Below are 19,427 nucleotides of genomic sequence, written 5' to 3'. Positions count from 1 at the left end.
GCCAGGGAATTGCCAGTTATTTCATTTTAGGGAAACTCCCTCCAACTGTTTGCAGATCTTTCCCCGGTCACTATTGCTAAAAGGCGGAATATGAAGCCCTATCTGCAAATCTTGCAAGCCAGGAACATCCGTTATAGGTGGGGGTTCCCCTTTAAACTTTCCTTTTACCACCTGGGACGTCAATTTCACGCTTCATCCTTGCCGGATTTGCGGCGGCAATTCCAGGAACTGCAGTTTGACCTCCTTCCTTCTCAACCTGAAGCTTCCACGGCCCGCCTGGGTCCCTCCCGGGCCCCAACAAGATCCTCGCAATCCTCTCAACATGGATCCCAAGCCCTCCATTCTCTCAAGGCCCAGAAGTTCCATGAGGTTCCTACAGACGGACATCGCTAGAAGACAGCAAATCCCCCCTTTTGTTTGTTTTTTCTTTTTCCTGCCGCCATAAAACTAGCCAGCTTATAGCTCTTGAGCCTGCTGCAATTTATGCCGCCAGGCGGATGGAGTGAATCACCCCTGAAGCCCATCTGCGACTCTGGTAAGAAGTAAACCAGTCTTCCTTTGAATTCAAGATGGACTATGCAGACCCAAAATTCCGGACTACAGCAGCCCATCTTACATGCTGATGATGGTGGGCTGGGGAACTAGGACAATTATTGCACTCAGGTAACGACTGCCTTCTCCCCCCCCCCCCCCCCCCCCAGTTAAATACACTTTTTCAAAAAAAATTGAGATTTTTCCCAATATTGTATATTTTTATATACTGTGTTCTAATCTTTATTTTCATTTTTAATTTCTCGTTTTTGTATTTTTCCTCTTCCCCCTTGCTCCCTATTGTCCAGGTCACCGCTTACTGCAGTATTGGAGAAATCCCCCCCCCCCCCCTTTTTGTTTTTGTTTTTATGCCCCTCGAAGGCTTGATCGGATGTAAGCCATGACACACAGTGTCTGGTTTCCTATTGACAGCCAGACACTCGCAGTCCAGGGGGCCTTCTACCATGGCCATCTGAGGACTATGGAAAATGTATTTTTGTACATACGATATGGGCTTGGACCCTGATTGTTAATGCCCTGATGGGGTGAGGCCTTTGGTCCGCCCCGCGGTCTACAGGTTCACTTGTTTTTATGCCTAACTCAGATGGCACCAGTTTCATGATGTTTGTTTCTGAGCTGAGGTTCACCACATACACAAATCTGTTTCTCAAGCCTTTGTTCACTTGTTTTTTTTTTGATGTTCACACTTATATGCCACTGTTGACATGTTCTCTAATATTCATAGAAACTGTTTATGTTATGCCAAGTGGTTTCCGACGGACCACTGCTCCCCCATGTGTTGGTTCTTGGCTCGGACTAGCGTTCGGGTCAACACCCGACCAAGTAGTGGGATTTTAAACCCACGACCAATAGCAATCTCGCTGTATAAAAGTTATTTGTACACAGCACTGCATGATTCTACTACCTTTTCTGACATGACACTTTCCATTTCTTTTCTGTCCCCCTCTTTACTACTTCTGTCCCTTCCTATCTCCTCTGGGTTCGTGGGGTGTGCACTTTGGTTCCAGGTAAGCGGCCACCCGTTGCTATCCCAATGACATTTAATTGGTTGTCCCTGAATGTACAGGGCATGAACTCCCCCCATAAGAGAGTGAAGGTTTTTAAATATCTGCGCAAACAACAAATTGACATTGCTTGTTTACAGGAGACGCATTTTTCTGAGGCCTCCCATCCCAAGTACTTTGATGCTCAGTTTTCCTCAGGTCTTTTTGGCAAATGCTCCAACTAAGCAAAGGGGGGTTCTCGTGGCATTTCGCAAGTCAGTTCCATTTAGTTGCGCTAAACAGATTGCAGACCCTGATGGCAGGTATTTACTGCTCCAAGGCACCATTTATGACACGGAGGTAACCATAATGATGTACTATGTCCCTAATGTGAACCCGGGCCCTTTTTGACCCATGTCTGCGCCCTGCTGACATCACACTGCAAGGGCACCCTCCTTCTTGCGGGCGACTCTAATCTAATTTTAAACCCTAAACTAGACAAGAACCCATCGGAGAGAAACGGCCCGTCGGCAAGCGCTAAAAAGTTTACTCGCTCCTTGCAAACACATGACCTAGTTGACCTGTGGAGGGAGTGTCATCCACAGGGCAAGGACTATACCCATTATTCCCACCCCCATCAGGTTTATTCACAGATAGACCACATGTTTATGCTTAGACGCCACCTTCCGTTAATGGTTTCGGCCTCAATCTTGGCTGTCCCGTGGTCGGATCACAACCCGGTGCTGGTTGTCTGCCATTCCATCCTGGATAGACCCTGATTTTCTCCCTGGGTGATGAATGATTCACTCCTTTCTCATACAGGGGTTACAGAGGAAATTATTAGGGCTTCAGAGGACTACTTTTGCGACAATCTGGGCTCGGTGACGTCGCCGGTGGTCCTATGGGAGGCTTATAAGGTGGTGCTACGCGGACGGATAATTGGCCTGGCATCGGTCTGTAAGAGAGCTAGGGAGACAAAACAGAAAGAGCTCGAGTCCCGATTGGCGTCGCTATCTGAGACGTTTAAGCAATTTCCTACCCCGGGTAACCGTAAATTACTGGAACAAGCCAGATCGGAGCCCGACCTGTGCCTCACTGAGGGGGCTGAGCGTGTATTACGCTGGTCCCACCAGAGATGGTATATAAGAGCAAATAAGCCGACTCGAATGTTGGCCAACAGACTCCGAACATTTGCCCCTAAATTAAACCCAATCACACTGCGAGATCGAAACAATGTCCTATCAGGGAATCCGAAACATGTCCCAGAGGAGTTTGGGTTTCGCCTTGCGAAGCTGTACACGGAGTCGGAGGGGACTGCTGCTCAGAGTACGGTGGACTTCCTTGAGAGCCTTTCCCTCCCATCCTTGATGGGGGCTCACGTTACCCTCATGGATAGGGACATTCAACTTTCAGAAGTTTTACAAGCAATAAAGGAAATTAAGGTGGGAAAGCGACTAGGGCCTGACAGCTACACCGCGCTTTATTATAGGAAGTTGGCACCATTAGTAACGCCCCACCTGATAGCTATGTACAATTCGGTAAAGAAAGGTTGTCCCTTAACCCCGGATCTTCTGACAGCAAATGTAGTGATGATTCCTAAGCCGGACCGTGACCACTCATCCTGGGCCAATTTCAGACCTATCTCGCTCATTAATATCGATATGAAACTCCTGACAAAAATCTTGGCGACACGCCTGAACTCTTTCCTCCCTCGCTTGATAAAAAAAGACCAGGTTGGCTTTGTGCCCAGAGGCAGGCTGGCGATCCAATTCGACGTATAGTGCAACTCCAGCATGTAGCCCACACTCGCTATCTTGAATCCATGCTCCTTTCCCTCGATATAAATAAGGCCTTTGACACCTTATCTTGGCCCTACCTCATGTCTGTTCTGCGGCATTATGGCTTTGGGTCCTCATTCATGACTTGGATGTCAGCCCTATACAATTCCCCCAGGCAAAAATGAAATATTACGGGTTTGAATCCCCATTTTTGATATCCGAAGGGGTATCCACCAGGGGTGTCCGCTGTCACCCCTTCTTTTTGTATTGGCATTGGAACCCCTGGCGGAAGCAATAAGAATTCATCCAGATATTAGGGGCATTGAAATAGCAAGTTGTTCCCATAAGATCTCCTTATTTGCCGACGACATTCTTCTATCTGTCACTTCTCCTAGAACTTCCCTGCCAAACCTACACACAGTGTTACAGGCCTTTGCATCTCTCTCGAGACTCCAGATTAACCCATGAAAGTCAAAGGCACTGTCGACTAACCTCTCTCTGGAGTTATTGCGGGACTTGCAGTCGGCCTTTCCTTACCAATGGGTTTCCTCATTGCCCTACTTGGGAATCCGTCTCACTTCCACATATCAGGCTCTATATCAGGCGAATTATCCACCACTGTTCAAAAAATTTACGGATTCGTTGTCATTGTGGTCCTCTTTACCTCTTTCATGGTTCGGGAGAATATCAGCCATCAGAATGACATATCTCCTGAAGCTACTATACTATTTTCGGGTTCTTCCTATTCCGGTTCCTTCACATATCCTCAATACCCATCAGCGTAGGATCTTACAATTTATCTGGGGATCGTCTTGCCCCCGCATTAACAGACAAATCATGTTCGCCAAAAGAATGAATGGGGGCCTCCCGGTTCCAAATCTAAGAGACTACTATGTAGCAGCCACCATAGCTCCGCTCTCCCACCTTCATGAGACGTATCAGCTCCCACTATGGGCTACTATCGATCTACTTGAAGTTGACCCCACCCCAATTTCCTCCTTACCCTGGCTCCCACCTACACACCGCCCTACGATTACGGGGCCTTATATGATTCACACGTTGCGAGTCTGGGACTCGGTGAAGTACTCTGTGGGGCTGGTTTCTCCCTATCTCCTGCTGATGCGGCTCCTTCGTTGTCCACTTTTTCCCCCGGGTCTTGATAACTCAGCACAATTCAAATGGTGGACCATGAATGGATTTGTTGACGTCCATTCATTGCTTACTCCCACTAGGATCTTATCATTTGAAGCTTTGCGCTTGTCGAACAACATACCTTTACGAGAGCACTTCAGGTATCTACAGATCCGTCATTTCCTCCAAAGTCTCATTAAATCTCAGGACACCCCATACAGGTTGACACCGTTCGAGAGCATCTGTAGATCTAGGCCCCACTCTCCTGGTCTGATATCTCTGACATACTCAGCTTTGATCTCTATGAAGAGACCTCCGGTGCGGTCCTATCATCTGCAGTGGGAGAGGGAGTTGGGAAAGAGGCTGGACCCGGAGGACTGGCAGGCAATGACCCTAGCCTTATCCAAATGCTCGCGCAACGTAACAATTTTGGAAAATGCCTACAAGGTCCTGTACCGTGGTGTTACACCCCGATATGCCTGGCCCGCTTTGTCCCAACCTGTTCCTCTCTTTGCTTCAGGGGGTGCGCCCAGGAGGGCACCATGGCCCATATTTGGTGGACGTGTCTGCGGGTGTGTAGGCTATGGGTCAGGGTTTATGCGTTACTCCTTAGTCTACTCCGAGTAGATCTTAAAAAAGATCAGTTCGAGGCACTTCTTGGCAAACCAATCACAGCATTACTAAGCCCAGAACGGCAGTTAGCGCAACATCTCTTTACTGTGACTAAGTTGACAATAGCGAGAGCATGGAGAACCCCAGCCCTGAGTTTTGAGGCAGTCAAGAACCGACTGAACAATGTTATGGTCAATTAAAAATTGTCTTCTATTCTTTCTGACACTCATACCAAATTTCTCAGGGTCTGGCAACCCTGGATTGAATATCATCATTCTCCTAGATTCAATGTCACTTTACTGTCACTGTAGGAGCTCGGCTGGGCACACCCTGTGAACCCATTCCCTTCTCCCCCCCTCCCCCTTTCTCTGACTTCTCTTTCTTCTCTTTTGACCCTCGCTACTCCTCCCCTGCTTTCCAATCTAAAAATCTCTTCTAATCTATTCTTGACCCTTTGTACATCTCCTTCTTCCCTTCTCCTCTTTTCGTCTTACCAATTTTATGAAAATGATTACTATGGGCTTTCTGTATATTGAACGACACGCTTGTGTTGCAGTTATGTGAAAACCCAAGTCCGCTCGGATCCAGGAATTGTGTACATTGGTAGGCGGCAGCCTGCTTAAATTTATACCATACTGTGAAACACCTGTACTGAAATCTGAATGTAAGCCTATTGTATTGGAACATAAACTTGTAAATTTATAATAAAAACCTTTGTAAAAGAATTGGAACTGATAAGCAATGTCTTCATTTTTAGAATAGGTCATCTCTGATGTACGGTATCTATCACATGATGCACCGTAGAAGCGAGTGTATGTTTTTGCATGCCTCTAGCTTAGAGTCTACCCGGTTTGGTGCCTTGCTCATAAAATAATCATTGAGATAGGGGCACGCCTGGCCACAGAGTAAGATGGCTGCTTAACCCATAAACTCTGCTCAACCCTCTCCCCTCTCTCCTTCACTGGAGAGGAGCTGGAACAGTGAGGATTACAGTGGTATGTCAAAGAAGAAATACCACTGCACATACAAGTTGCGCCTCCTCACGGACTTCTATACACAAGCAGGCACAGTCACAAGCACAGGCATGCAGCGCAGCCAAAATGGCAGCGGAATAGCGGCTCCCCCTCCTCCCGCACCAGCAACAGAGGCACCATCAGATCCAGCATGTAATCTGGAGGACATGGACAACACTGAGCCCGACTTACCACTTCATCAAAGCTCACCTGCTAATAGAGGTAAGCGGGCAGCACAGTTCCCAGCACCCTCTCCCTCCACAGCCCCACTGTACAAAAAACAGCACTGGGATGAACTTGAGTGAAAGTGCACAGGAATCCCTGGCTGCTCTCCTCGCCAGCAATCAGCCTGCCTCAGAACACACCCTGAAACCGATGCTAATGTCCCTGCAAAAGGACTTGCGCAATGAGCTCCACTCATCTTTATCCCCCTTCCACTCCAGAGGGGATCAGATAAAGGAGCATACAGACATGCTTGAGAGGCAAATTGCAGAACATAACATTGCCCACTTTGAGGCATCTGAGGCATACCACCAGCACTCACAAGAAATCCAATTTTTACCAGCTAAAGTGGCCAATCTCGAGGATCGCTCCAGGAGGAATAATATAAGGCTCAGAGGCATCCCTGAGACTATCAAACCTCCATACCTCATCCACTACATTCAGCAACTGTTTCTCAAGCTTATTCCCCAACTATCACAAGCTGATCTTGCTATAGACCGCACTCACAGGATTACGTACCAGAAACAGTCCCGCAAGATGTGCTGGCACTTAATCATTTCTTCCAAGTTAAAAGTCATGTCCACACCCGAACTAGCCCTTCTCTGCCAGATCCCTATTCCTCAATCTTGCTTTACACAGATATCTCAGCTGCCACTGTGCAAAAACAAAGAGAACTTGCTCCAGTCACTACAGTCCTCCGGGATTTCCCCACCAAATTGATGGTGACATTACAAAATCAATCAACCACTATCTTCACTCCTAAAGAAGGCATTAAAAGATTGCTAAATTGGGGCCTCATCTCCTCAACCCCACCAGAGATGCATGCACGCTGACAACGATCATTCGGCCATGACCGCAACAACACCAACCCCGCCTTACCCCGCAACCAATGCCTTCATTGACATTCCAGTCTCATTTGGGGCCACCTATGTTCCTAAACAAGCAATTTGGACATTACTTCTCTCCTGAGCAACTTAAGGTCCCAGATGAGTATTCTATGTTCACCTTGCTTTTTTTCTTTCCTTTTTTGTCTTTGTTTCAGTGCTTTTTTCTCTCACACTTCCCCCTGGATAACATAGAGTGCCAAGCACTCTACCACAAGTTCTAAACTGTACTAAAAGTTCAATGAGTTGAGCTGCATCTTGATATAGCTTGGTCATTTACCCCGTAGGGTCCCGATGCACTTACAAGCACATACACACATACCACGGCCAATTTATAGACAGAATCTAATTAACCTACCAGCATGTTTTTGGAGTGTGGGGGAAAACCAGAGTACCTGAAGGAAACCCACACAGGCACAGGGAGAACATGCAAACTCCAGGCATATGGTGTCATGGTCAAGGTTTGAACCAGCGACCCTATTGCTGCTAGGTGAGAGTGCTAACCACTACACCACTCGGCTGCCCAAATACACTATCCTTATTGCTTTTTACGTTTTCTTGTTTTTACTATTGTAAGCCCTTGTACACATGGTCGGAGATTCAGACGAAATGTGTCCGATCGGACCGTATTGTCGGATAATACGACTGTGTGTGGTCTCCATCGGACTGTTTTCGTCATAATATCCGACGGACCAAGTTTTCCAACTTGTCTATAAAATTTTCCGACAACATGCTCTGATCGGCCTACTCCGACGGACAAAGTGCCACGCATACTCAGATCAAATTCCTAGATCAAAGCTATTGGCTACTAGCCTGAACATAGTCCCGTTGTAATGAAATAACGTCATCACGTTATGTAAAATCGGATTTTCCGACAACTTTTTCCGACCATGTGTATGCAACAGTTTCGGACAAAATCCGTCGGACCGCGTGTACAAGGGCTACCAGTTATCAGTAAGTACTATTGTTATATGTAATAAACAGCACTCAAGTTTGGTGTGCGAATTAACAGGTGTTTTCCCCCTCCCCCATTCCGCATCTCAAAGCCTTTTTTAACACAAACTCACTATGGCTCTTAATATTATCTTCCTAAATGTCAAAGGCCTCAACTCCACCTTTAAGCGTCATTTACTATGGAAAGAAGCACTGAGACTTAACGTAGATCTCATGTGCTTTCAATAAACCCACCTCTCATCTCTCAACCCTCCATCTTGTTTTCATAATCCAATAACCCAATACGGAGACAATCCACCGCTCCCTCATCTCTAAATTTGAAGACATATATGACCCTTGACCTTTTATTCGGACATGCAAAAATCCTATTCCAGGATAGACATGTTTCTGGTGGACAAACATACCCTCCAAACAGTACATGACACAAAAACTGACACCATCACGTGATCTGACCATGCCCCAATTCTACTTAAGTTCTTTTCTCCTCACCCTAAACAATTGAGGAAAATGTGAAGGCTTAACACCTCCCTTATCTCTCGCCTCCAAATCCAGAAACATGTCGCATCCCAAATTGAAAACAATTTCTTGCTAAATGCCGATTCTGTGTCAAACCCCACTGTCTGCTGAAATGTGCATAAGGCATGTCTCAGGGGTCTCCTCATTAAATTAGGGGCACATGAAAAAAGGAAATCAATGCTACCACCAATAAATTACTAGATCAAATATGCTCTCTTGAAATTGCACGCAAAACCCAGCCCTCCTCACTCCTAGAAACTGAACTACACAATATCAGAAGAGCTCTAAAGCGAACACTTATGCCCCGTACACACGATCGGACTATCCGGCGGACTTGAAATACACTTAACCTAAATAACAAAAAAAAAACATATACACATACACACACAAAACAATGTAGTTACTGAGTAGTGTAGGTTTTATATGCTGCAGCTGTCAGTATATAACTCACTGATAGTATCCACTTCAATAGGTCTTCATCTATGCATTCACGCTTTAATTTGTCCTTTTGTATTCTGCAAGTTAACCAGCTTCAAAGAGAGCTTTCAGATCTTTCTCCTCCCAACAAGATGAAGCCTCTTGTATACATCAGGATGCATTTTAGCATAAGAACAAGTAATCAAGTAATCAAGTAAACCTAGTCATACCTATGTCTTTGAATCAGGGGAAAGAGTTGCCTCAATGTTTATCCACTGTGGATCACTGTAAGGGCAGCTAGTGGTTGACAATCCCTCTGATCTTGACATGTCAGCAAGGCAACACATCACTTTCATATGCTGAAATAGGAAAATATTCATATATTTTGTGTCTCTTTACAATAAAAATGGACAAAGAAAAAAATGTAAAACAAAAAAAGTTATTACCTGGCTGTGATTTATTATATAATAGAACTGTTGCAGGTATCTCATCACTGTTTTTCTGAATAGATGGCATATGGTACATCAAACAAAACATACATTGTAAAAAGACCAGGGTTTGTTTTCAATTTTATAGGGACAGATAATGTGCCAATGAAAGACTGTTTTTTAATACAAGGATTGCATGAAATTGAAGTGATGGTTTCATTTATAAATTTTAAAACCCAACTACTCGCTCCCCCAACTCCCTATTTCCCTCTAAATGATTGCTATCTTATCTAAAATATATTTTCACTTACCTAAAGCCACAGTCACATGAAGCACCAATCTGGAGTCTTGTATTCTTTACTTTTTACATGAGGCAACGTACTCCTTTGGGTATGATGCTTACATGATGAGGGCACTTCCTATTGGCTGCCCAGGTTCAGGTGCTCTTAGGATGCAGAAGAAAAGTGACATCAGTGTTGAGGTCTAAAGCATCATGTAGTGTGGGTTTAAGAGGGATACAGGGGAATTATAATGTGTCCATAAACAGGCTTTGACCACTTTCAGACTGGACCAATTTGCTGGTCAAAGACCAGACCACTTTTTGCGATTCGGCACTGCGTCGCTTTAACTGACAATTGCGCGGTCATGCGACGTGGCTCCCAAACAAAATTGACGTCCTTTTTTTCCCACAAATAGAGTTTTCTTTTGGTGGTATTTGATCACCCCTGCGGTTTTTATTTTTTGCGCTATAAACAAAAATAGAGCGACAATTTAGAAAAAAACGCATTATTTTTTACTTTTTGTTATAATAAATATCCCCCAAAAATATATAAAAAAACATTTTTTTCCCTCAATTTAGGCCGATACGTATTCTTCTACATATTTTTGTTAAAAAAAATCGCAATAAGCGATTATTGATTGGTTTTCGCAAAAGTTATAGCGTTTACAAAATAGGGATAGTTTTATAGCATTTTTATTAAGAATTTTTTATTATTTTTTTTTTTACTAGTAATGGCGGCGATCTGTGATTTTTATTGTGACTGCGACATTGTCGGGGACCCATCGGACATTTTTGACACATTTTTGGGACCATTGTCATTTATACAGTAATCACTGCTATATAAATGCAGTGATTCCTGTGTAAATGACACTGGCAGTGAAAGGGTTAACCAGTGGGTGGCAGTGTAGGGGTTAAGTGTTCCTAGGGGTGTGTTACTAACTGTGGGGGGGTTGGGCTTTCATTTAGTGTACACTGATCTCTGCTCCAATCACATGGAGCAGAGATCAGCGTCACTAGTTGCTAGGCAGAATGGAAAAATGTTGTTTACACAGCATTTCCTCCATTCGGCCGCTCCGTGAGACGATCGCGGGGATGCCCGCGGCGATCGAGTCCGCGGGTCCCGCGACCGGACTCACGGGGGTCCCGACCAGCGCGGGAGCGTGCCGCCGGCGGCGTGCTCCCGATGGCAGGGCGGCATCGAATATTGGACGTACCTGTATGCCAATATGCCTGCCCGTGCCATTCTGTCGACGTACATCGTCGTGCGCTGGTCGGGAAGTGGTTAAAAAAAACAAAAAAAAAAACAGACTTAAGTTAATAGATTGATTTAAATGGGAAAAAAACGATGGAAACAAAAGAAAATAATATAAAAAGAGAATATAATGAACGATTTATAAATACAACTAAAAAAGGAACTTACTGATTCTAAGTGAGAATTTCACATAAACGGAAGATGTCCTGTTTACAGAAGGAAAATATCCCAAATCCTTTAGTGGGCACAAATAAAACGATAAAAGCATTTTGAATATATTACACATGAAATAGATATTTTATAGATAGGCAACTCCTATCCTCATATTGATTAGTGGTTCCAAATTAATAATGACTACTGCAGTAGGGAACAGATACAAAATATACACTTAGCATCTTTCCAAATAACTGTTCTCCTTTATTATGATGTATTTGATGGGTTTTATACACATAATTACATAGGTATCACATTAAAATTACAATTGTACGTTTATGGTAACAAAGGGCGTTACATAGGCAGGCTAATTCTAATCAGGACTCGAAAGAATGCAAAACATGTATTCAAAACATTATTAGTGCCGTGTGCACAGTGAAGGCATTGTGCAATACATATAAAATAGAATACAATTATATACAGAACTTACAAATTTCCGTTAAAGTCTCCTCTCTTTTAAACAATATTTTGATCACTAACCATACCTGCTATTACCTTTAACCTGGAACCTCCACACACTTAGGTAGAGGTAGTCCTGGCCAAAGAGGCAAAAACTCCATTGTGGATAAAATAATAGCTGAGCAGCTTTTTTTCATTATAAAATGACTTTTCATTGTGAAAAACAAATGATTGATAATACATATTTACAGAATACTGACTGTACACTCCTGTGACCAGAATGCCCTTCTAGCTTAATTGTTGGTATGCCGACTTATCAGCATATGTAAACAGAGACAATTCTTCATAAAATGGAAGACGTATAAAAGACAGATATGACTTCAACATGGCTAAACTACTTTTCAAATATATATATATATATATATATATATATATATATATATATATATATATATATATATATATATATATATATATATATATATATATATATATATATATATATATATATATATATATATATATATATATATATATATATCCCATCCAATTAATTGAATCAAAACGTACCCTAGACTGTGATCGAAACAAATCAAGCACAGAGATTTCTTTAATTTAGTCATTTTTGCAGTGTCTGGTGTGGATCCAGGTGACTTTTCCTGCAAGTTTTGCAAAACTGTAAATGAAATAGATGCTGTATTTAGTCTCCAAACATTTCCTTATATATAAATGTCTCTTAACAATACACAAGTCACCTGTTTTAGATCCTTCCAAACTTTTAGGATCTGGAATTAGGGAGTAAACACATAAATGAGTTGGTCAAAAACCTTAAAAGATCAGCAACATTCTCTGTGAGATCCGAATGGAGGATTTCAGCTGCTAAGACAAAATATAAACACACTCCCAAACCAAATCCCATAGGGAGAGTGTCCAACATCCCTTAGGGGCTTGTTAAAATATAATAAAACATTCAGGCAAAAGTTTTCTAGTTTCTTACTCTACTTTGTCCGCTACATTGTAGACAGTAGTGGGTGTAAAAATAAAACTTCAAAACTTGTAGTAAGGACTCTCTTATAAAATTGATTTCCTCTGTTACTCTCTGTAGATTCTGCACTCTGTACTTACAAACTACTTCTGATAACACCTTTTTGCTGTGGCCTTTGCAGTAGCATTTGCCACTGGACATCCAGAAAACATGCCCATACAAACAAAATACATACTCGTAAGATCCTGACTTGGGCATCTGGATATATCTTTTTGTTACCTCTGGAAGGGATGTTTAGCTTTTGGTAACACCTTTGGTAACAGGTAAAACAAAAAGCAGTATGTTATAAAACAACTGTGGTCAACCCTGGCTCTATCCCATGCTCATTTACTAAGGCAGCCATAACTGCTTGTGACTGATGGCATGGTTCATGTGTCAGGTGGAGGGAAAAGAGTGGCTGGCAGACATAAATGATCACCTTTTCCAAAGTCTTGTTTCGTAAGAAGTTGCCCTCTGTGGACCACTTGTTCTTCTGGTTCTGGGGTCCTTAAAGTTGAATTATTAATCCCAGTTATACTGGGCCAGAACTAGGGTGGAATCTGTGAGTTGCACAGACCCAACAAGTGTCCGGGGCTGTAAATGCAGCATCATAAGTTGCCCGGTCTGCTTCCATGTGTGAGTTTTAATGTTAGTATGGCTACCTCAGCAAGAACCTGGAAGGCTGAAAACAGCCAATCAAATTAACTTAGCATGCTTGATTGGTTTAACTGCCAAAGTAAAAACAAACTTCTGGCCCTTCAAATGAAATCAAAAGCTCTCTATATCTCGACTATCTATATAAATATATACTATTTTTATAGCTCACAGGCTTTGCAAAAACATGGAGCTCTGCTTCTTGAGCTGAGGAAAAAGGATCCAATTTCTCTGAATACAGAGTGTCCTTCTGGGTGATAAACTGCATACTCAATATGGGTATTGCCATCCTCAGTATAAAACTGGGATCAAATCTACACTAAATATCGGGGTCTTCAGGGAGTGTGTCCTGCACTGGGCTCACAGCAGCTGATTCCCATGTCATCAATTGAACACATGGGATTTTTCTTTGTCTCCAGCCTCCTCCAATGGAGGCAATAAGGTGGCTGGATGCAATTGTACGCATTTTTCATTGTTAGATTTGTACATAAACAAACAAAACAAATTCATATTTTGAACCTTTCATTAGACAAACATTTAGTTAGTTAGTTATATTTATATATTTGCTGTGCAGAATGTCAAACCATTAAAAATTAAATATTTGACCAAAGTAATGTCTGTAACTTTGTCTAATAGCACCTTTGCATAAAGCTACAGCTCTGAAATACTGGGGTGAACCCTTCATTACTGGGTCCAGCTTGCATAAATATAACAATGGCTTGTTTTCTATCATGCTGTTTGTGTAAGAACTCCAGTTTCATGTTTTAAAAAGACAACTTTTTCCTGGCAATATTATAATAAATGATAACAATACCCTGCGGTCATGCAGAGATGTACATAAATCCAAAATATTCCTCTACTTATACCCACTGCACTTAAAAGGAAAAGGGGCACATCATTTCACAATCCACATATTCTGCTTTGGATTTCAAAAATAAAAATAAATAAAAACAAAGCACTCAGCCACATCAAAAACTATGAGCCCTTGTACACACGGTCGGAGATTCCGACGGAATGTGTCTGATCGGACCGTTTTGTCGGATATTCCGACTGTGTGTGGTCTCCATCGGACGGACCAAGTTTTCCAACTTGTTGGTAAAATTTTCTGACAAAATGCTCCAATCGGACATACTCTGATCATGTGTAGAGAATTCCGATCGGACAAAGTGCCACGCATGCTCAGATCAAATTTCTACACCAAAGCTATTGGCTACTAGCGTGAACGTAGTCCCACCGTAACGAAATAACGTTATCACGTTCTGTTTCCGACAACTTTGTCTGACCGTGTGTATGCAACAGTTTCGGACAAAATCCGTCGGACAAAATCCGACTGATTTGGTTGTCGGAATGTCCGACCGTGTGTACAAGGGCTGAAACTACTGTCTGCAGGTGGCATCTATCCTAACAGGGTGTGTGGACTTGATGCGATGTGTCTATTGTTTTAAAATTGTATTTATTATCACATCATGGACTGCACATCAAGTTATTATCCGACTTTAAGATTTCATTTTTGTAGAAAAACTTTTTATGTATCCCATCCATCTTGGCTTGGTTAAATATTATGGCAGCTGTATTCAAATTAACAACCTCATCTTAATCTTTTTTTCTTTCCACTCAATAAATGTAAAATTACAAAATTGTTATCTTTATATAAACTATCCCATTTTTTTACCAATTTCTCCATTAACCTGGATTTCATTTCCAACCAAAGGTTGTCTAAACTAATTTCACTATATCTATATTTATTAATAAAATTGTTAAACTCATATTAGAAATGAATACTCATATGATAATTTCAATATCACACACTAATATATATGCACAGATAAATGTCCTTAAGGGGGACATATTACTTAATTTTCCTTTTTTAAATACACTGTTTCCACTATCAAAGGATATTCAATTTGCATAAGACATGGTTAAATGTAAGCTTCATTTTGCCATGTTTGGAAAACAGATTAAAAAATAGAAAATTTTTGGTCCAAATCGCTTGCTGACACCCTAAAGAAGTAGGCACCTCATCCCCTATTGTATATATACATTTAACCAGGGAGGGGAAAAGAAGGGAGAAAGAAAGGGGGGGATTTTTACAACGGTGCTAATTATACTGCAAAATAAGCAAAAAATGCTAAAAATTCATAGTAGTTTATTAATATATATTAAAAAATATCATGACATCTCATATAATGCACAAAAATATAAGGAATGGTATACACATTGCTAGTAGTCAAGAGGAATCCCAGATGACAGGCTATATATCACAAGCCTAATACATCTACTGATTCACGGACACTCAATCCTTCCAACGAAGCTAATCCAGTGGAGCATATGGCTCTATCTAATTTAATGGAGTTATGGGAAGAAAGCCATGAAACTTCGGATGACCAGGGAGTTATTCTCCCTGTGAGTCTTTCGGTCAAGTCAGTGTCTTTTCCCCCTTTACAGACCTTTAAATTTAAAATCTACCTATTTTCCAATTCTTAATACGAATCCTAACATATGGGCCTTTACCAAACAGGTTTGCCAAGCTATAGAACAAAGTCATTTTCCATCTAGGAAATTGCACAATTTAACTCATGCTCCGCACAAGGCACTTAAACAACTCCAAGGAAACCCAAATATTGTGATTAAGCCTGCAGACAAGGGCGGTAATATCGTTGTCATGAATGTCCCACAATATCTTACCATGTGTTCCAATATTCTCAGAAACCATGAGTGGTACCGTCTAGACATGTGCATTCGTTTTCGTCCGAATGCATTTTCGTCCAAATTTCAGCTATTTTCGTTTTCGTTTTGACAAACGATAACGAAAGCACAAAATCCGAAAAACGAAAGATCCGACATAAATAAATGCTTTATTTTCGTTTTCATTGTTACAACAGTTCGATATAGAATAGGAGATTCGACATGACTCTGACGATAACAATCTGTCTATAGAACCTGTGGTCGAATGTGCTTAACCTTACCTCTATTAGTCCAAGATTATATAGAGAAAATATTCGACAGAGAAAAAAGATTTGACAGAGAGAAAAGATTCTGCAAGTTACTGTCCTAAAAAGTGTTTGGGGACCTGGGTCCTGCCCCAGGGGACATGTATCAATGCAAAAAAAAGTTTTAAAAACGGCCGTTTTTTCGGGAGCAGTGATTTTAATAATGATTAAAGTGAAACAATAAAAGTGTAATATTCCTTTAAATTTCGTAGGGGGGGGGTTGTCTATAGTATGCCTGTGAAGGGGCGCATGTTTCCCGTGCTTAGAATTGTCCCTGCACAAAGTGTCATTTATGCAGGAAAAAAAGTCCTTTAAAATCACTCGCAGCTATTATGAATTGTCGGCTCCCGTAATACAGAGAACACTCATTGAAAGTCATTGATAAAAAAATAAATAAATAAATAAAAAAAAAAGCGTGGGGGTCCCCCAAATTCAATTTCCAGGCCCTTCAGGTCTGGTATGGATATTAAGGGGAACCCTGCCTCAAATTTAAGAAAAAATTTGACGTGGGGTTCCCCCTAAATATCCATAACCAGACCCTTCAGGTCTGGTATGGATATTAAGGGGAACCCCGCATCAAATTTAAAAAAAATTTGACATGGGGTTCCCCCTAAAAATCCATACCAGACCCTTTATCCGAGCACGCAACCTGGCAGGCCGCAGGAAAAGAGGGGGGGACGAGAGAGTGGCCCCCCCTCCCTCCTGAACCGTACCAGGCCACATGCCCTCAACATTGGGAGGATGCTTTGGGGGTCCGTGACCCCTCAAAGCACCTTGTCCCCATGTTGATGAGGACAAGGGCCTCATCCCCACAACCCTGGCCGGTGGTTGTGGAGGTCTGCGGGCGGGGGGCTTATCAGAATCTGGAAGCCCCCTTTAACAAGGGGACCCCCAGATCCCGGCCCCCCCCCTGTTTGAAATGGTAAGGGGGTACAAAAGTACCCCTACCATTTCACAAAGAAAGTGTAAAAAATGGTTAAATAAAACAAACACACTTTTGAAAAATTCCTTTATTAAAAATAAAAAAAAGATTCCAGCGGCGTAATCCACTCTTGCTATCCAGCGACGGACGGTCAGCTCTCCATCGATGTCTAATGTCATCCAGCGCAGCGCAGCATCCTTCTTCTGTCTCCGTGGAGGAGACACTACAGACATTCCGGCGGCTTGACGTTTCTTATATAGGGTGGGCGGGGCCACCCGTCACCTGACCCCGCCCCCCTCTGACGCAAGGGGAAACCCGGGGTTCCCTGTGACGTAGGGGTGACCCGCACCCCTCTGATGTAACACAGGCAGGTTTCCGTTACATCAGAGGGGGGCGGGGTCACCCATACGTCACGGGGAACCCCGGGTTTCCCCTTGCGTCAGAGGGGGCGGGGTCAGGTGACGGGTGGCCCCGCCCTCCGTATATAAGAAACGTCAGCGCCGGAATGCCTCCAGTGTCTCCGTGGAGGAGACAGAAGAAGGATGCTGCGCTGCGCTGGATGACATTAGACATCGATGGAGAGCTGACCGTCCGTCGCTGGATAGCAAGAGTGGATTACCGCCGCTGGAATCTTTTTTTTATTTTTAATAAAGGAATTTTTCAAAAGTGTGTTTGTTTTATTTAAACATTTTTTACACTTTCTTTGTGAAATGGTAGGGGTACTTTTGTACCCCCTTACCATTTCAAACAGGGGGGGGGGCGGGATCTGGGGGTCCCCTTGTTAAAGGGGGCTTCCAGATTCTGATAAGCCCCCCGCCCGCAGACCTCCACAACCACCGGCCAGGGTTGTGGGGATGAGGCCCTTGTCCTCATCAACATGGGGACAAGGTGCTTTGAGGGGTCACGGACCCCCAAAGCATCCTCCCAATGTTGAGGGCATGTGGCCTGGTACGGTTCAGGAGGGAGGGGGGCCGCTCTCTCGTCCCCCCCTCTTTTCCTGCGGCCTGCCAGGTTGCGTGCTCGGATAAAGGGTCTGGTATGGATTTTTAGGGGGAACCCCACGTCAATTTTTTTTAAAATTTGACGCGGGGTTCCCCTTAATATCCATACCAGACCTGAAGGGTCTGGTTATGGATATTTAGGGGGAACCCCACGTCAAATTTTTTCTTAAATTTGAGGCAGGGTTCTCCTTAATATCCATACCAGACCTGAAGGGCCTGGTAATTGAATTTGGGGGACCCCCACGCTTTTTTATTTATTTATTTATTTATTTTTTTATCAATGACTTTCAATGAGTGTTCTCTGTATTACGGGAGCCGACAATTCATTATAGCTGCGAGTGATTTTAAAGGACTTTTTTTCCTGCATAAATGACACTTTGTGCAGGGACAATTCTAAGCACGGGAAACATGCGCCCCTTCACAGGCACACTATAGACAACCCCCCCCTACGAAATTTAAAGGAATATTACACTTTTATTGTTTCACTTTAATCATTATTAAAATCACTGCTCCCGAAAAAACGGCCGTTTTTAAAACTTTTTTTTGCATTGATACATGTCCCCTGGGGCAGGACCCGGGTCCCCAAACACTTTTTAGGACAGTAACTTGCAAATTAGCCTTTAAAATTAGCACTTTAGATTTTGAACGTTGGAGTCCCATAGACTTTAATAGGGTTCTAAAGTATGCTATATAGTTAGCTCCGTCGAATCTTCTTTATACATTCGACAGACACCATAAGCCTTCCAAGACAGATTCGACCATAATTCATGTGGATTTTCGGACGAATGCAATTTTTGAACGAAAAACGAAATAAATAAAAACGAATTTCGGGAGTAACTAAATAAATTAAGTTTTCAGACGAAAACGAAATTCCGAAACGAAATATTTTACTCTGCACATGTCTAGTACCGTCCCATTTCAACTTCTTTAATTTCCCATTATGATTTGCAGTATCGTAAGATTATCTTTAGAGCCTATCAATCGGGCTTAATCGACAAAAGTACTTGGGACTTTCTCAACATGAAGGATCCCAAAATCCCAACGTTCTATGCCCTCCCTAAGGTGCACAAGTCACTAGTGGACCCCCCTGGTCGTCCGATTGTTTCTAGTTGTGAAAGCCTAACTGAAAATGCAAGCTGTCTTGTTGGCAATTACCTTACCCCACACGTTCTCTCTCTTTTTACTTATGTTAAGGACACTAT

Source organism: Lithobates pipiens, unplaced genomic scaffold (assembly GCF_037356315.1).
Source record: "Lithobates pipiens isolate NorthernLeopardFrog02 unplaced genomic scaffold, aLitPip1_a1.2 Scaffold_1, whole genome shotgun sequence".
NCBI lineage: Eukaryota > Metazoa > Chordata > Amphibia > Anura > Ranidae > Lithobates > Lithobates pipiens.
The sequence above is the reverse complement of the archived record's forward strand: the minus strand, read 5'-3'. Positions refer to the sequence as shown.